The sequence below is a fragment of the Pezoporus occidentalis genome, unplaced genomic scaffold, assembly GCF_034315485.1.
Source record: "Pezoporus occidentalis ecotype Australia unplaced genomic scaffold, CSIRO_AGI_Poc_V1 ctg216, whole genome shotgun sequence".
NCBI classification, from domain to species: domain Eukaryota; kingdom Metazoa; phylum Chordata; class Aves; order Psittaciformes; family Psittacidae; genus Pezoporus; species Pezoporus occidentalis.
In genome coordinates this window covers 1,211,375-1,229,711 of record NW_026914029.1, presented here as the reverse complement: position 1 = coordinate 1,229,711, position 18,337 = coordinate 1,211,375, and the positions used below count along the sequence as shown (strand labels likewise).

Genomic DNA, 18,337 nt, shown 5'->3' with positions numbered 1-18,337 from the left:
TCCCTTCTCCAAGCTATTCCCTTTGCCATATTTCTCACAGATGAATTATTCCTTGTTCTCAGAGAGATGAGAAAGCTCCTGTAGGTGTGTTTCTGCTGCTCATGTCCACTTCAAGTGTGGTCTATCAAACCTGGGCCAAGAAATCACTTCTTCATCCTCTGATCACTGCAAACGAGCAGCACGGAGCTGGGTTTGACAAGACAGCCCTATCCAAGTCCCACCACTGAGTACTCATCACGTCTCACTGAGTAACCTGTGTGGAAGTTCCTCTTCATTTGCTCACTGGGAAAAGCAAGCAAAAACTCATGTGGAAGGAAGCAAACCTGGCCACAAAGAGAAATCCAGGGGTTGCTGAAGTCAAATCCTTGCTTTCCTGCACTACTTGGAATGCCAATCCCATAGCACTCCGCTTGCTAGAGCTGTGGATCACAGACAGTGTACACCTAGGGACTAGATCAGCTCCATACAACAAGGAGCACCAGGCACTTTTAGCCCAGCTTCCTCCAGAAACTTCCTTCTTCTCCTCCTGAACTGTCTGGGTTTGCAGCACTCGGTACCATATCCCACGCTCGGAATTGGCAGGGAGATGAAAGAAGCCTGTAGCTGTTGCCTTCCCAAAGCATTGCAGAAGGATCATGTCATGGCTAATCCCTCCCCCAGCACCTATCACTTATTGTTACAAGAAAATACATCACTTTGGAAGCAGGAAAGGTCTTTTTTTCATCTTAAGATTGTCTCCACTTACAAGCTCCAGTAACATTAAACCCTTCTCTCCAGTAACATCAGCCCCACTGGGCATCTGATCTCACCAGCGCCTTCCAGAGCCACGGAAGGGCCGGCAGACAGGAATACAGGATCCAGGACTCCAGACTCCATGGGACAGGGAGACTACCTCGTGTTCTGATAACACACAGCACAAGGAAGAAAGAGCCTCAGGGAGTTTCAAGTCAGTGAAGCCTTACGGCTGGATGAGAGCAAACACAAGGCTCTGTGGTTAGAGCTGAGGAGGGAACACATCTCTTCCCTTGGAGATACCATCTGGGCCAATCTACAGTAAGCTGAGAGGGGCTGAGGTTACTGAAGCACCCTCAGAGTGTCACCAAGAGCTAAACCCACCCTTCTCCAATGACTTCTACCCTTTTCCCAGGCATTGCTTTATGTTGTGCAGCAAAGTTTGCTCACCATCACCCTATAGAGTGCCTGTTGTGATACACTTTGGTTGCCACGACTGGATCCCCTCTGCTCCTTCATCAGTCACCATCTGCAGACACCCTCAAAGCAGCCCTTGCAGCATCCCCTCACTCCTGTAACAGCCTGAGGTATAAAGCAGATGCACCAGCAGCACCGATGCTGAGCAATGCTTCCAAGGGAGGAACAGTGATCAGATACAAGCTTGGGGTAAACAGAGGGAACTTATTTCATAGAATGGTTTGGGATGAAGGGACCTTAAAGCTCATCCAGTTCCATGGGCAGGGACACCTTCCACTGCAGGGACACCTGCCCCTGTCCCTACATCCCTTGTCCCAAGCCCCTCTCCAGGTTTCCTGCAGCCCCTTCAAGCACTGGAGCTGCTCTAAGGTCTCCCTTTCAGGAGCCTTCCCTTCTCCAGGCTGCCCCAGCCCAGCTCTCTCAGCCTGGCTCCAGAGCAGAGCTGCTCCAGCCCTCGCAGCATCCCCATGGCCTCCTCTGGCCTTGCTCCAACAGCTCCACGTCCCTCTTGCCTCCTTGTTGCAATGCAGAGGGGATGAGCAAACCTCAGGGACCCAGTTCCCAGCCCTGTGGCGTATCCAGCCTGGGAATACCAGGAATTTCGCCTGCTCCATGGCTCCTTGCCACAACTCAAAGCAACGGTGCTGCAGGGGCTGTGCTTTCTTCCCATAGACGAGCTGCCTGTGCACATTCCCAAACAAAGCATTACACTATGTGAAAGGAAGGCCCAAGCCCTCCAAAGCCCATCCCACTGGCTAAGGCAGGAAATATCTCCCATCATCTCAGCTAATCCTCCACCAATACAATGAGAAATGATGTCCACCAGCCGCCAAGAAGATTATGAAGTGAAGAACACAAATCCCGCACCGCCCATTGCAACGGAGCCAAAGGCAATAAAAGGGGAAATGCAAACTGCAGCCAATGGTCGGGAGGAGGAGGTGGGGAGGAGAAGCAGCAAGCAGCCATCAGCAAAGACTCACTGGTGGAATACAGGTGGTTGGTGATGGAACAGCCTGGGCCCAGCTCTTCAAGAGGCACCAGCATCCCCAAATGAGGCTATCTGGGGGGAAACAGTTGGCAAATAGGAGAGGGCAAGACAAGTCTCTGATGGTAAAGTAAAGCAAAGCAGATTTGAGCACACAAAGCTGTCATACACAACTCAGTACCATGTTTTACCACCTTCACATGGGATGCCCTGTGTGCTCAACAGCTTCTCCCCTTAGGTTTGGCTACAAAGGATCCACAGGCTTGAGTTGATGGTACAAACAAAGACCTGCCTCCAGCTAACACAGGGCTGCAGGAGACATCACCAGCAGGGTCCTACCTGTGCATCCCACCCCAGAAACACTGATTTCCCCCTCTTTTGTCAGCACTTCCAACTAACAGATTGGTTTTCAGCACAAAAATGCAACGAGAAGAACCATTTGCAACTGCTTTGCTAACTCCATTCAGAGCACTGGTGATGCTTAGGAGTCTCAGTACCAGGATATGAAAAGTTACCTGGGATAACAGGTAGCACATCAGCGACTTTATGGACTACGGCATTTGGATGCTGGGGACAAAGTTGATGCAGTATCTCCCTCCTCCTCCTCCTCTCTCCAGTGTCCAGGAAGGGCTGTGAAACTAAACAAGGCACTTGGAAAGACAACACTGAGGGAAACTTGGCATCTGCTTCAATACCAGCCTCCAAGAAGCATTTCCCAGGTTGAAGGGCTGGTTTTGAAAGGCAGTTTTCCTTGAGATTGCTTTGGTTTGGTTCCCAACAAGAGCATTTAAGGCAAACAGATTTAACTCTTCCATGAAAAATAAACCCCTTTATCTTTATGCCTGGATTCAGATAAAACCAAGGGTCTGAAGCTTTATGGGCAACACGTTCTAATGTGAAGTGTCCCTGCCCATGGCAGGGGGTTGGAACTGGATGAGCTTAAGGTCCTTCCCAACCCAAACCAGGCTGGGATTACATGTTTTAACACTGTCAAGCCCACCCTTACCATTCACATCTTCCATTTGACCTCCTCGACACTGGTCTCCTCCTGACCCCTGTGCCATAGGGAATCCTTAACAGTGCCAAGTGATGCCAAACCATGAGGTGCTTCATCTTCCACCACTTGCATAGCTTTTAGTAACAAAGAATAGAAGAGAACCCAGTTTTTCCTCTGCTTCCAGCCTGCTGACACCCAATATTACATCAGCAGTTCTCTATCTGTGCTGGTTTATCCTGACAGCTTAAGCCAGGCTTAATCCCCAGCACAAACACAGGCCTGGGAAACCAGCACGATGTGGTTTAGCTTGTTGTTTGCTCACAGTTTTGATACCAAAGCAGAGATGCTGGTACCCTGCAGAGCACAACCTCTCCTTGGTGACCTTTGCATTGCTGAGTCTCCTTTCCATGCTGGGATGTTAAGTGATCCCCTCTCTTCAGGGCAACATTCCGACTCACATCCTGCTTCCCAACACCACCAGGCACTCATGTTCCTCCCAGACATTTGGGAACACCTCATTTTGGGTTAAGAGATGGAGGGAAAGATGGGGTTTGCAGTCAGAAGCCTTTGGGGACACCAAGGCACTGGTGTCTTGGAGCACAATCAATGCCTGGTGCTTGTTTCCAGCCAGCTCCCATTGATGCTGCTTAGAAGATGGGGCCATTTTCATTACAGTGCAGTAACAGACATGAAGATATGGCAAAGTTTGGGACTGGGCCCCCTCCACAGCATCACTATGAGGGTAATGATGAGAATAGAAAGAGGATGTTCCCTCCCAGAGCAAAGGATCAGCACTAGCACTGGCTGCTGGGACTCAGAGCTTACCCAGGAGTCTCACACAGTGCTGGGAAGGAGCTGAGCATCCCAGTTCTCATCCCTCCCACGTGCTGGGATTCAGCACCTCTTCTCCCTACACCTTCCCCACTAGCAGGGCCATGCAGGTTTGGAGACTGAAGGCATCTCATAGAGGAAAGGGCCCTGTTGCTACTCATGTTATCATCAAATCCTCCAGTTTCATTAGTATTTGACATCGAGCCCTGGTTTATAACAACTCCCAGCTCAAACATCTTCCTTTCTGCACACTGGACACTGCACACTGTTCTGTAACACATCATTCAAATCCTATGGGAACACTCAAGTGATTCCAGCAACCCTGAAACAACCCAGCACCTTCCAGGAAATCTTAAAGGTGTTTTCCTTAAGCAGAATGAACAAATCCTTTGCAACACAGTGACCTATTCCAGTGTTTGGGGGTTGGATTCCCAGCGTGGCCCTATTGCCAAGTTTTCCACATGAGTTATAGTGAGGAGGTGGCACAGATGGAACTCACATCCTTGCTTGAGGTCAGCCACAGGCTCCAAGCTGGCAGAGTGAGGCAGGAGAGGCCCAGTTCCCACCTCTGCTGTGAAGCAGAACCATTTTCTCCTGTAAGGCTTAGCAAAAGGCTGGTTTCCAGAGGGAAGGTGCCACCAGGCTCATTCTCCATCACTCCTTGTGCGTGCTTAAGTCTTATGTAGAGCTTAAGACACACATATGGCTGACTTGCCCACCTAAGTGTGGATGTGCATGTAGCAAGATAACCCCTTACATCCCAGCCTACGCTGGCAGCTCTGTCTGCTTTCCCCTGCTTACATCTACCTGTTAGCAGCAGCACCCAGGCTGTGATTCCCAAGCTGGAGAAAGGCCCACGACGCAGCACTGACTGTCTTCAAGTTGAAGACCTATAAGTTTGCTCTTCCCTGTCCTTAGATCTGGTTACCCAGCAGGAAAGGCAACTGAGTCACCTGGTTCACAGTAAATCCCCAGTAAGAGCCATTACTCCTTGGATTTCCTTATTCTCTCCTATATCACAGCAAGTACTTGAGTAAATACCAAGCAAAACCCCACATAATTCAAACATCCATCAACCCCCCTTTCGGAGTCATGACAAGCAACACAAGGTCACAGGGACAGTTTCTCTGCCCATGGTTATGGGCAAGATGCTCAGGGAGCAGGTTGGTGTGAACTGGGCTCTATTTATGGTGAACTTGCCCCAGATTTCTATCTCTGGATCTATTATAATAGGTTAAACCCTGGGACAGCACATACTCCATTAGGAGATGATTCCATCCAAACCATGAACCGGAAAAGCCATCAGAAGCATGCAAGGAAGCTCTGGGCATGCTTTTATTCCCAAACAGCTTACCTGCTGCACTATAAAGCTTTTCATCTCCATATAGGTGTCCAGAACACACCATTTATAACCAGGCTACTGTTAAGCTGTCTCAAGCAGACAGAAAAGCATCCTTATAGGAAGCTGGAAGCCACCTCTGACACTGAGCTCCCATTCTGCACGCAGTTGCTTTTCACCTATAGAGTGCCAGAAGCAGCTCTCCCACATCCAATGCAGTGCTCCCTCTTTTACAAGGTTCAGACACCTCCTGTGACAAAGCACAAGCAGCAGCAGAAGTGATGCAGCAGATGTTTCCCTGTGACACTCTGCCAACACGATGCTCGTCTCTAAACCACCACGTACAGAGCACTCCCCCTTGCTCACCAGTCTGGCCAAGCCACACACCGGTTAACATCCTCCTTCCTATTTCATGCAGGACTCACTGAGTTTTCCATGACTAGAGACCTCAACACCCACACTGCACCACTTTGCCCACTTGCTCCCACTCCCTGTCTGTGGGCCATGATTTTCCACATCCCACTTCCACGAGTTTTCCCAGAACACAAGCTCACTGGGATGCGCAATGCCAGTCCCTCCACTGGTGAGCCAAGCTCTGCACAGCCATGTGGCAGTAATTAAAGGATGATTTCCATTCTGCCTCTGTTTTGCTGCTGCTTCCCCTAAATCACTGCTCCTTTGTCTGCTTCCTCTCCTACCACTTCTGTGCTAGCAGCTTCTCTCCAAGCGTCCATGGGACTCACTCTGGGTTAAACTCTACCAGCATAAAGAGGATGCCTGAGCCTGGAGATGAAGGCACCCTCCATCCTCCCACTAAGCCATACTCTTCACTGCCCCATCCCTGGCAGTGCTCAAGGCAGCCTGGATGGATGAGGCTTGGAGCAAGCTGCTCTAGTGGAAGGTGTCCCTGCCCATGGCAGGGGTTGGAACTGGATAAGTCCCCTCCAACCCAAACCAGTCTGGGATGATAATTTCCACATCATTCCATCTCCTTGGGTCTCATTCCATGTCTTTGGGACAGACCCCTCAAGTAACTCTAAAGGAACACCCCCCCCCCCTTCAACAACAGGACTGGCTCGATGCCATGAGTACCACCACAATTAGCCAAGCAAATAAAGGGATATATCCACAGCACCCAGGCATCGTAATCCCACAAACAACAACTCTATGTTTGAGAGGAAGCCGTGGGTTTTATTTGTATCATGCCATGATGAAATAGCTCTTAATCCAACAGGAACTAAGGAGGATGTTAAGCCACAGCCAGTAAATGAGGTCTTTTGAAAGCAGCAAAGCCCAGAGAACTTGTATCTGAGATTTAAAAGGGACCTGGCCAAAGAGTGCTCTGAATCATTAATGTGGGCTTGCAATAGGGCTTTGGAACACTGCAAGAAAGCTCATATTGTGCCAGAGTTTGAAGAGGATAGAAACAGGATGACCCACATCATTCTCCACCTGTGACCCTGACTCTATCCCAGGTGGAATAATGCAACAGCTGTAAAAGAACTTCATTAAGAAAGCATTAAAGGAGGGTAACAGCAAATGCCAGCAGCTCGGGTTTATAGGAAGCAGATTGGTCACTAAGTTGGGGAATTTAGGGGGAGCTGAACGTGTTCCTGAGGCTGCATGTAAAAGGAGAACAGAGTTTACACAAGCTGAAGCCAGCTGAGGCCTTACAAAACCTCAGCCTTCCAATCCCTGCACAAGGGCTACCCAAACAGTTACAGCATCCCTGTGTGAGCCAGGAAACCCTGGAGAAGGATGGGAGCTCCTCAGATGGCTGTGGAAAGGCACAATTGCGTTGGGAAAGGAGCAGCCATCAGAGGAATTTCCCCAGTGTGAAGCGCGCAACATCATCACTCCCAGCCCTGGATTTCCTTGGCTCAACACCTCCACCTCGGAGAAGCCCATTGGCTTCTAATCCCTTTTGTCCTCAGTGCAGCAGCAACAGGACATTGGTAACAGCTTCATTTAGTTGAACCCAACCCCATAAAACTGAAGGCCAAGCGTCAAGAGCAGCGATGCTTCCAGGTACGCAGCAGAAGATATGCCTCTGATGCTCAGACATGGCAGTGAGAGCCAGCACAGAGCAGCATCCTGCTGGTAAGGGACTAGTAAATTCATTCCACATCAGGCAGGTTTTGAGTCCTTGCCCAAGAAACGTGGTGGGGGGAAAGCTGCTGCTTGTGTCATGCTCTGCTATGAAGCAATGGGGGATGAAGAGCCAAACTGCCTCATTTGGGTCTGATGTTACACAAAGGATGAGCTCCATCCCCAGCAACATCCCTCGCCCAGCCTGGGAGGTGAGCTATGGTGTGACCTTTAGCAAAGAGCCACTTTTCCACCCCAGGAGCCAAACACAGCCACAACCCTGTCATCTCCCTCTTGATGCACTGCTGCGTGGAATCCCTGCCAGCTCCAGGTGGAGCAGGGGCAGGTCGGGGTGAAAAGCCATGTTTCACCCTAAAGGCACACAGCACACGGGGCATCATCCCCTTCCTGCCAAACACCTGGGCACCTCCAAAGGGGCTCCGAACAATCCCTGAATCCCCCGATGGCCGTTGCTGAGCCCACATGATTTCATCTCAGTTCCTGTTATGTTTTTTGGGAGTCAAGAGTAACATGCATTTTCCATATCTTGTGGTTTCTGGAGGGTGGGAATGAATTCTCTTGCTGTGAGTTGCTGAGGTATCGGTAAACCCAACCCAGCAGCGGTGAAGCCATTGAGCAATGCAGGAGATGGGGCAAAGACTCACACCACTGTGACACATCAGGAGGTCCTAAATGTCAAGTCAGAAGCACCTGGACCTGCAGATACTGCTTATGGTCATGATACATCTACTCAGAGAAGTTGCCTCAGCTCAATACTTGTGCAGAAGGACTTCATCTGCCTTTCTACCTTTGGTTTCATACAAGGATGCAAAACGCCAACAGAACTGTGCCCTTCAGGCCACCAGGAACCAAGAAACCTCCAAATCCTGCAGGAAAAAAGCATGTCAACAGACAAGACCAGGCTGGAGGGGGATTGGAGCAACCTGCTCTAGTGGAAGGTGTCCCTGCTCCTGGTTGGAACTGGATGAGCTTTAAGGTCCCTTCAACTCAACCCAGTTTGATCCTATGGGAAGTGATGTCCCTCCACTGTGCTCTCTCCTCCTGAAGATGCATCTCTTCCTCTGATGCGGGTCTGTTAGGCTACGTCAGAGCATTACAACACATACCTGAGCCACGAATCAAAGCTGCTTTTGGGCTCAGGTTTTATCCAGCTCATCCCCCTGGTTAGAACTCCAGCTCCATGTATTTTCCCAACTGATCCTTGGGGATTCTATGGGTTGGAATAACGAGAAAGGGCACAACAAATGGTGTGCCTCAATGCCTGAATGCTTCCTGAAGGTGGTTCAAGCTACTTTCCTCCTTCACCTCCGAGTTTCCCTTTTGTGTTTTCAATGTGTGCTCCTCAGCTGAGCTAAACCCCACAAACCCCACCCCAAACCCACAGAAAAAGAACATTTTACCCCATGGCTTTCTGAATGCAGCTCCGGAGGAACACCCCTTTGCTCCTGTAACAAGTGCAGGAAGCAGAGGAGAAGCAGAGACCTCATTTCAAACTCTACGAGGGGAAATTGCAAGGAATTACCTAACCCTTTCGGAACATGTTTCTATTTGGATTTCATGTCAGATTACTTCCTGGTTTCCAGCACGTATTCCCTGGGCGTCCCCTATCCAATATCAGGCAGGATTAAATCACCGAGCCCTCGAGCTCTCACAAAACCATCTGTACTCATTTGCTGAGCTGCTCCAGGGCTCAGCCAAGTGCTGACAGATGCACCAGAGAAGTGCAAAGCTTTTCCCTTTATTAAAACCCAGGTTCCCCGCTCCAAGACCTGAGCTTCTCCCATGCCAGAGGGATGGGATGACACGCGGCAGCCTTGATCCCGCGCTGTTGTGGATACAAACGCAGGGCTCTGACCTAATGCTGCTCTGCCGGTCCCAACAGCACATCCAGACTCACACAGGCCAACAAGGTGAGGGGGCTGCAGCCTTTTGCTGCTGGGAGGATCTGACCTGGCTCCAAGGGATATGGTTATTCCAGCTCACCGACCTGGGAGTGATGCACATCTGGCACCCAGCTCCTCACTTGGTGGACCTGCACTCCATTGCTCACAAGCTTTGCTGCAGCAATTCCCCATGGAGCTGGTCCATGCTGCTGGTCCTCATAAGGAACATCAATCTGGTGCTGGAATGAAGTGTGAAGGCCCAGAGGGATGAGTTAACACCGTCTTTGGTGGCATCTCCTAAGCCTTCCGTACATCCAGAGTTGAACTCAATGCTACGGTGGTTTGCTGAAGCAAGGAGGAATTGGGTGATATGATCTAACTTGGGTGATCTGGTTTAGTGTGAGGTGTCCCTGCCCATGGCAAGGGGTTGGAACTGAATGATCTTAAGGTCCTTTCCAACCCAAACCATTCCATGATCCAAGATTGAGAGCAGCCTTCCCTTGAAACAGAGTCATCTTCCTAGGAAAAGCTCCCTTCCATGGTCAGAAGAATGCCAAAGGCAGGTGCTGTCTGCACACAAGTGCTTCGAGACCTTGGTTTTCAGCTGGTGGGTTTGGAGATCTGGATGCTCCTTGTACACTCCATATGGGACGCTGAGGAGCTACTGAGGCTTCTCTTGCATTAACAGCAGCAGTAGTTTAAGTGAGAAAGACCAACTTGCATGTGTATCCTCAGGCACGGGCTTAGGCCCAAAAGACTCACCACACCAGTCATCAACACCATGGATCCCCACACAGGAACGACAGCCCTCTGCCAACGCTGGTGGCTCACAGTGGGCATTCCCCCCCCCTCCAAGGAAACACTCCTTGGGGATGACACAGCCAAAAAAGCAGGGAAAACCCAAACTCTCAGCTCCTTCCTCCAGGATGCAGCCCAGCCAGGGGCATTGGGCAGCCCATTGACAGCCCGGGTCTGCTTTCAATCAGCTTTTATAGCCTGTCAATGCGCTGAATCCCACACAATAAAACCTGGGTCATAAAAGAGCCTTGCAGTGCCAGTGTCTCTTTTTCTCCCCCTCTTTTTTCACTTGAGGACAGCTGGGAGGGACAGATCCAGAGGCCAAGTTCGTAACAGTTGATTCCTGAGTGGTTTTTAAACCGCTTGGAATTACAATGGGAATTTTGTGGGGAGAAAGCCATTTGCAAACGTTACTTCACTCCCAGAGCTGGCTTCCCTCCCAGGAGCTGAACAAGCAAGGAAAGAACAGTTCAGAACGTAGAGAGGCTTCAAGATGGGCTTGACTGGCTTCAAGCTGAACAGGCAGGACCCAGCCTTTAAGTTCCACGCTGACTCTAGGATGCTTTCGCTTATGAAGCTGCCCATAAGAGATGCTGCTGCACAGCGCTGCCTTCAGAAGACATCTGAACCTCAAAACCCTCAGCTGCCAAACCTGGCCATTGAACCCTGTGAGGCTTTGGAATGCAATTCTATAGGGGCTGAGGGCTGAAGCTTTTGGTTTGCATCCCTTCCCAGGGCTGCACTTTAGGGCAGTCCTTAAGGACCATACTTAGCCAGCTTAAATCCCTTTCAAATCCCTGCACGTAGTGAGACGGGGGAGCAAGGGACATTTAAGAGCAAGCCAGACACCAATAAAGCACCAAGAGGAGACAGAGGGCTGAAGGAGGCTTCAGGGCAGCTAACACTCTATTCCCTACCTTTAAGATGCAGATAACACTGTTCTCTTCATGTTAGGAAGATAAATCCACTGCCAGTGGTTAACACAGCCCTCAGGATGCACAGCCCAACTCCCAGCCCCACCGACGCTCTTTGTAATGCCTGCTTATCAAGCAGAGCTTTGATAAAGCTCCTGCAAAGAGCTCTGAGTAAGCAGGAGGCATTTCCCCTGCTCCCATTGCTGGCGCTGTCCCTCAGCCCTTAGGAGGGAGCTGTAAATCCCATGTCCCAGCACGTGGCTATGGGAGGGAGGATTCCGCACGTAGGGTGCGAACAGCTGGAGCTCCAGCCAGATGTTCTCCACCACAGCACAGTTGAGTGATGGGGTCTCACAGACGAGATGTCAGCTCTCACTTGTGTTTGCAGGGAGATAAGGCACTAATGGCCCCTGTTCACATGGGTCTCGGCAGCAAGGAATACCCAGAGGTCCTGTAGGAAGAGATGCTCTTTAGCTGTCAGAAAAGCAGCACCACTTCATGTGAGTTTGGGGGTTTTCATGCTCTGTGTTGTCCCTGGGGTGGGTTGGGGGGAAGAAGTGCCTCCCAAGTCTTCTAGGCTTGATGTTCATGTCTAAACCATGATGGACTGCCTGCTCCAGCTGCTAACAGCACCTCTAAGTGTATCTAAGATGGCATTTGCCAGGTCCCTAAGGGGCAGGATGGGTTCTGATGAAGGCAATGGCATACTCGCCCAGGGCACTGCAATGGGGAGAGCAGGATCTGGAGGGTCTGGGTCTAATCCCCTCCTGTCTGACCCCAAGAAGGTCTCACATCTTCCCCCATCAGCACAGAGATCACAGAATCCCAGATGATGGATAACCAGCCTGCCCTACCAAGTGGTGAGAATTAACTAGTGGCCTGTAAAGTAATGTTGAGAGCCTCAGCTGACAGGTAGTATATAACTGCAACCTCCATTATATCATCCCACCATCCCCCTTGCCAAAAACCTGCCTTTGCAGAAGAGATCCAGACACCAAATACGTTCTTAAGTGAGGATGTCTGACAGTAGTTCGGCTATGGAGGGATGTTAAATAGGAATAAGAATGAAACAGTACTCATCATTTGAGGATGCTGTACCTCTTCAAAGCACTCCACCAAAACATTAACTGATTAGACCCCAAAGAAATAACTCACAGATGTTAGAGGGCTCCAAAAGGATGGACCATCATCCATCCTGGCTTCTACAGGGGATGCATGCAATCAAGAGCTCAAATGAAACCACTTTCAGGCAGTTGAGCTTTTAGTGCTCTTTGGACACCTCAAAGCAGGGTTTGTTGGTAGAAAAAGAACCAGAGGCCTCAGCTCCCTCTTCAATTGCAGGGGAAAGTTGTGAGAGAGCCAAAGCCTCATTCAAAGTTCAAGGTCACACTGGTAGAACTCCAGTTTCAACTTACCCTCAGCACAAAGAGCTGCGTGCCAGACAGCTGAAGGCATCTATGGTGTGTGCAGCCACAACCAGGAGGACAGAGGGTGGCCCTCTTGTGGTAAACACAGCGAGCTCATCCAACAGCCCCTTTGGCACTCAGCTGCCTTCATGTAAGCCTGGACCTCACTACTGCAAGTCCACAGGATGCTGAAGAGCCAGGACCACCTTCCCCTAGTCCACATCCCTCTCCTCTGGCCCCCTCTCCCACCCCTAAACCAAGCTGCTCCAGGTACATAGCAAAAGGCTTCTTGCTCTAACTGCCTGGTCCAGAGAGCATCAGGGCACTTGCATCTGAATAAACCCAGAAGTGTTATTCCCACATATTGGTTTTCCACCACCAGAGCTGCTTCCTGGCCTGCTCCTTGCAGGCAGATGCCTGGAAAGCCACAAATGTGGAGCTGGGACCTTCAATAACCAGCAAGGTTAAACAAACCCTTACAAAAGGTTGCTTGTCCCAAGCTGCACGCTCCCTGAACTCTGCCACTGCCCCAACACTGTGGTTGGCTTTCATCCTCTTGTGGTTCCTCAGGAAAACAAGCCCTGAGAAGCCCAAACCCAACCACCACTTTACCACCACTTAAGGAAGCATTAGGCTTGGCTTCTTTAGTCTATCCCTTCCAAAAGCAAAGCGGTGCAGCACAAACACCTCTCCTGAGGGCACATGAGGGCACATATGCCTTAGCACAGCAGTGGAGAAGGGGTTGAGCACCCACAGAGCATCACTGGGGATAGAACCTGCAGGAATCAGCACCCAGAGGTCCAAGAGAACTTCATCCCTTTGCATCATTTTGGGGGATGAAGCGAAGGAGAGCAGTGTCACCAAGGGAAAAGCATCAAGAGGCAGGTCAGGAGTAACATCTGCTTTCTAGATGCCAGTGGCTAAGATGAAGGTAGAGCACCCAACCCTGCACCTCTGCAGGGTTCCAGCACACTGGAAGTCAAGGCTTGCTAGGGAAGGGGAAGAGCAGAGCTCTAGTGAAGACACACTGCCACATCCAGAGGGAAGCAGTGTAACCCCTCACCTTCCTCAGGATGAACGCTCACAGCATGCAGAGCCTCCCAGGAGTCTGGGTTTCAGCCTTCCCTACCATATGCATGCAGTGTCCTGGAGAGCATCCTGCCACACATCATCAACATGCCCAAAGAATCCCAAGGTGACTGTGGTGAACGTGGAACCTCCCCTACCCTCAGCTTTACTGAGGGGTATCACTATGTTTGGTGAGCTCTTTATGCTCTGCAAGACAGGAATCACACCTCACACTGTGCTAGAACTTACCTGGGTCTATACAGCTTAATGAAGCTGTTTAAACACACACCCTGCACACCACGTAAGCTCGATGTAGCATCTACCACAAGGTCTATCAGATCTATCTAGGAGGACGTGCATACGGGCTGAAAACTCACCCCTGCCTTGTGCATGGTACCAAAACAGCCTCACCACACCACACCAGCTTGAGATATTAGATCTGTGCCGGTATGAAGGGACTGGACAGGAAGGATGCTGCAAGAGGCACTGTGGATGTTGGTGGCAAGAAATGCAGCTGTCCTTTAGGTCCTGCAGCGTAAAACATAAAGCAGGCTGTCAGCAGGTCTGAAATACAGCTCACAAACAACCCTGTGTGGGGCATGAGAGTGGGAAGAGCCAAGACCTGTTGCTTATCAGCCCTGGAGTGCATAGGCAGAGCGGCATGTGAGCTCCAGGGCAGGTATGAGCCATGGGGCACACACACAGGCTGATGTGAGGTGCTTGCTGCAGCCCCCCAAGTGCTGCAATGGGGAGATGTGGAGGGTGCAGCACAAACAGCACCTGCTGAGGCCGTGCCTGGATCCTCTCAGCACTCTCAGCCTCTCCCTTGGAAGTCAAAAGCCACCACAAATGGAGTTTCTCCCATCCAAGCCTCAATCCTTCCCCCTCTGAGCTCATCCATGGCTCCAGCACAGCTGCTTGGCTGCCAAGTCCCCCCAGCTCCCCACAGCACAGAGCAATAGGATGGGGTTGATGCTGGGCCAGATGTTAGACATCACTGCAGGGCTCCAGCAGCCACAGACCAAGCAGGGAGAGAGAAAACCAACCAGCACAAAGCCCTCTGCTCCTTCTCATCGTGGTCTCATTGTTACCAGCATCCTTAATGCTCCAAAGCAAGCCCTGGCTCAATGACAGCTCATTAGAAGCACTGCAAAAATACACTGGGTGGGACCAAAGAGCTCAGGGAGCAGCAGGGGATTTATTTCACACCTAAGTGCTTGCTTTCAGTGCAGCTCAGGTCAATACAAGTGGCCTTGGGCCAGTGCCAGTGGACTCCAGTGTGAAATCCCCCTCTCCACCAGGCTGAAGCTCTCAGGGCTGCAGGGCCTGCTGCTACAAGAGGTTTCATGTGTGTTTCTGTACAGGCTCTGCTTCTAAGACCTGCAAGCTTAACTCAAAGGCAGAACACCCTCTCCACTAAAAACAGCCCTTTTCTAACCACAGAGAGTCACTCCTGCAACAAAACTCGTTGGAAAACACCCATGTTGGTTAAATTAGAGCACACTGAAGCAGGCAACAATGCCCCTGGGTTTATGGGAAGCATGTTGTCACCCCACAGTGAGCTACCAAACGTCCTCAGCTGACACTAACCAGCAGCAGAAGGACAGGGAGAGGATGGAGAGAAGGGCCTAGGAACAGCACAAATATCCCTCACCAAGATGGGGAGGCAGAGGTGCATCCTGATGGTCAGGATCTATCTGGGCCCATCACCAGTGTTTGTGGCATCCAAGCCCCATCCCAACCTGATGGACAGGGATAGATCCTGAGCCTCAGGATGCATAGATCCACATAGATCCTGAGCATCAGGATGCTTAAGAAACATCCCCCCACCTCCTTCCTGCTCTGTAGAAAAGCAGAGGCCCAACCTGCCAGCTCCATGCAGCTTGGCAGAAGGTTATGCTCCCTGGCAATCAGGTTGCAAGAATTAAAGCCCCATAGCAGAGTTCCAAGCTCTGCCTGCCATCAAATGCCTCCTCAGCCATTCCCACCATCATCTCCCCAAGGCACAGCAGTGATTCTATGCAGAGTGTTTCTCCAGTGCTGAACCCTCCCCATCTCCACTCTTTAGGGCTGCATCTTAACCCTGGTGTGTGGCCATCCCCAACACCCTGCCCTGCCTGGCTTCCAGTTAAGCACTGGGAGAGGAAGGGGATTGCACCTCTGGTGTAGAAGAGGCTCTTGGCTTCTCAGGAGGAGCTATCGTTGCACATGCATCATCTCCCACATCCTCTCAGCACGTTCAGAAACAGCTGACTAGTCACTTACCAGAGCCTGGTCCAGATGAACTCCTCCCTTCCTGTCCTCTGCCTTCCAGAAAGCTGGTCTCTCCCTTTGGAGAAGTCTCTCACCTACAGCAAAGGCTCTGGCTTTGTCAGTGCTGGTGAGAACGGGAGCCACTACAAGCTCTGTGACTCCTTTTCTCCAGCAGAAGCATCCTGACAGCTCCTTACCTTCACTTCAGCCCCAGCTCTGCTTTCCAAACCCCCACTGTCTGCAGGTGGACAACACAAGCCTGTATCTGCCTCAACACCACTCCTGGGCAACTGGCTCCTTCCTCCTCCATTCCTTTATCCTCTGAGGCTTTGCTGCATGCAGAGGACAGATGTCCACGGGACAGATGTCCAGGCTGCTGCCCTGGGGGATGTAAGTGCAGGATGAGGTAAGGCAGGAGGAAATGGGTGCTCTACACTGCAGGGAAGGACAGCTGGGGCTGTTCCCAGGCTCTGGAGTGCCTGGATTGATAAATACCAGAGCTGAACCTGAAGGAAGGCTGGGCATTCACAGCCAAGCTGCTTGGGAAGAAGCCCTGGCCTTTGTTGCACAATCTCCACTCAAGGCACTCACTGTACTCAGAGGGAAATGAGGGCTAAGGAAGTACACCCCCTCAGTGCTACAGAGCCCAAAACACAGCTCAGCACAGGCTCCAGCTTCCCCCAACCCACACACACACACCCAATGGAAGCCACAGCACAACTGCAGCCTCCCTCAGAGCACACAGCAGTCTCAAGCTCGCCTTCGAAACCTCAGGGGAGAGCCACAGCAACAGCAAACCTGGAGCCTTCACTCCAAAACAACATTAAACACAAACCCAACTACTCAAAGGGAAGTGAAACCAGCAAAACCTTTAGTCTGGAGCTTTACAGCGTTCAGCAATGCAACCTCATGCTTCCTCAGACACAAGCAATTGATAAGGCATTCAAAGAGAGCTCCCGTTGGTTCCAACCGTCCCCAAAGTTCACCCAGATCCTACCTTACCACACACGCAGCAATGCAGATCCAAGCAGGGCTTTCTCTGCTGCATCAAGCTGCCACGTGGTAGCTGAGGATGCTTTCAGTGTTGGAGAAAAGACCTGGAAACAGAGGGGAAGGAAAGGCTTAAGTCTTCAGAGAAATCCCAGCCTCCTTGCTGCTCCTCAAGTCTTCCACCTCTAAGGTCACTGCAAGCTCTCACCACAAAGGGGATCTCAAACATGCCAAGAGAGCTGCTTCTCTCATCCCTTCCCTAAAGAACTCAGCCTCCACTGAGCCTGGTTTATAAACTCCTCACCCCCTGCAGGACAGGTTAATGGGAGCCACCGGGTTCCTCCACCTCTGCAGGTGGGACAGTTTGCTTCGTCAGCTCTCTTCTTCCTTGCTGCCCAAACAGGCAGAGGTGGCCCAGGGAGTTGCCTCTGGATCCACTTTAAACCCTCTATGGCTGAGTGGTACCAGGGGCTTGGGAAGTGCTGGGGTTTTCCAATGTATTTGCAAAGCCCATAGGATGCCTGTGCAAGAGATCCTATGTGAGTCGCACCTAAAACCCCATACAACACATACACATTAGCATCCCAGCCTGGTTTGGGTTGGAAGGGACCTTAAAGCTCATCCAGTTCCAACCCTGCCATGGGACACCTTCCACTATACCTAGCATCTTCATGGCCTCCTCTGGACTCATTCCAGCAGCTCCATGTTTCTCTTTGCTTTTGCCTTCCCCATGTACCAGCCCTGGTTTCATCCCAAAGCCCAGCTCTATCTCCTTCTCCTCTTCCAGGACACAACTGCCACTTGCTGCATGCCTGTACTAGAAGTGAAGAGCCCAAAGTGAACCACTTCCATGCAAGCCCTTCCTCTGAAGTACCCAGTGATGCTAAAGCATAAATGCCTCGGGAACAAGCTTCACTCTTAGGATTGTTACTGTTCCTTCATGGATTTGGGAAACCTTGTGATAAGCAAGAGGCACTGATGAGGCTGGCACAGGAGAAGGGATGGGGGCAAAGCTTCTCCTCACCAGGTTTCCCACCTGTGCCTATTGCAGCCCATCTCCTGCGATGGCTCCCATCCATACAGAGCTCTGACATGAAGCAGCCTGCTCTGGAGGGCTGCTGGAGGTCGGGGGGCTGTTGTGGAGCCCCACACAGCTGTTAATCACAGGATCTCTCCGGCTCCCAGCAGCTGTGTGCTGTTTATCTTAGCCTGGATATCTCCTGGCCGAGCCTGGGGAGAGCAGGCTGTGCAGCCAAGGCAAACACAAAGGGGAGACTGCAGTTTGCACACAAGGGTGTGCACGTGTGTGCTCTGTGTGTGTGTGTGTGTGTGCACGTACGTGTGCGGGTGTGTGTACACGCAGACTCTGTTCACAGCCCACTGCTGCGGCTGGAAGGGCTCTGGGTTGAAATCAGCGTGGGATGTGGTGGATGTGTTGGCACATATAGAAGGGGAGTGTAACTGCAGCTCCAGAGCGTGAGCAGCAGGTCCAAGGGGGGGGATTCTCCCCCTCTGTTGTGCTCTGTGAGACCCCCCCTGCAGTCCTGGTCTAGCT

At 51.2% G+C, this 18,337-nt stretch overlaps 1 long non-coding RNA gene across 1 annotated transcript in view; it reads right to left on the bottom strand.

Annotated features, from left to right (window-relative positions):
- The window catches only part of LOC134164331 (uncharacterized), a 62,387-nt gene extending 45,231 nt beyond the window's left edge, over positions 1-17,156 (bottom strand). Inside the window, exons 1-2 of the long non-coding RNA XR_009965104.1 lie at positions 16,966-17,156; positions 16,790-16,889 (exon numbers count right to left, since the gene is read on the bottom strand). This is a non-coding gene — a long non-coding RNA (uncharacterized LOC134164331). The remainder of the gene's footprint in view (positions 1-16,789; positions 16,890-16,965) is intronic.
- Between the last annotated feature and the right edge of the window lie 1,181 nt (positions 17,157-18,337).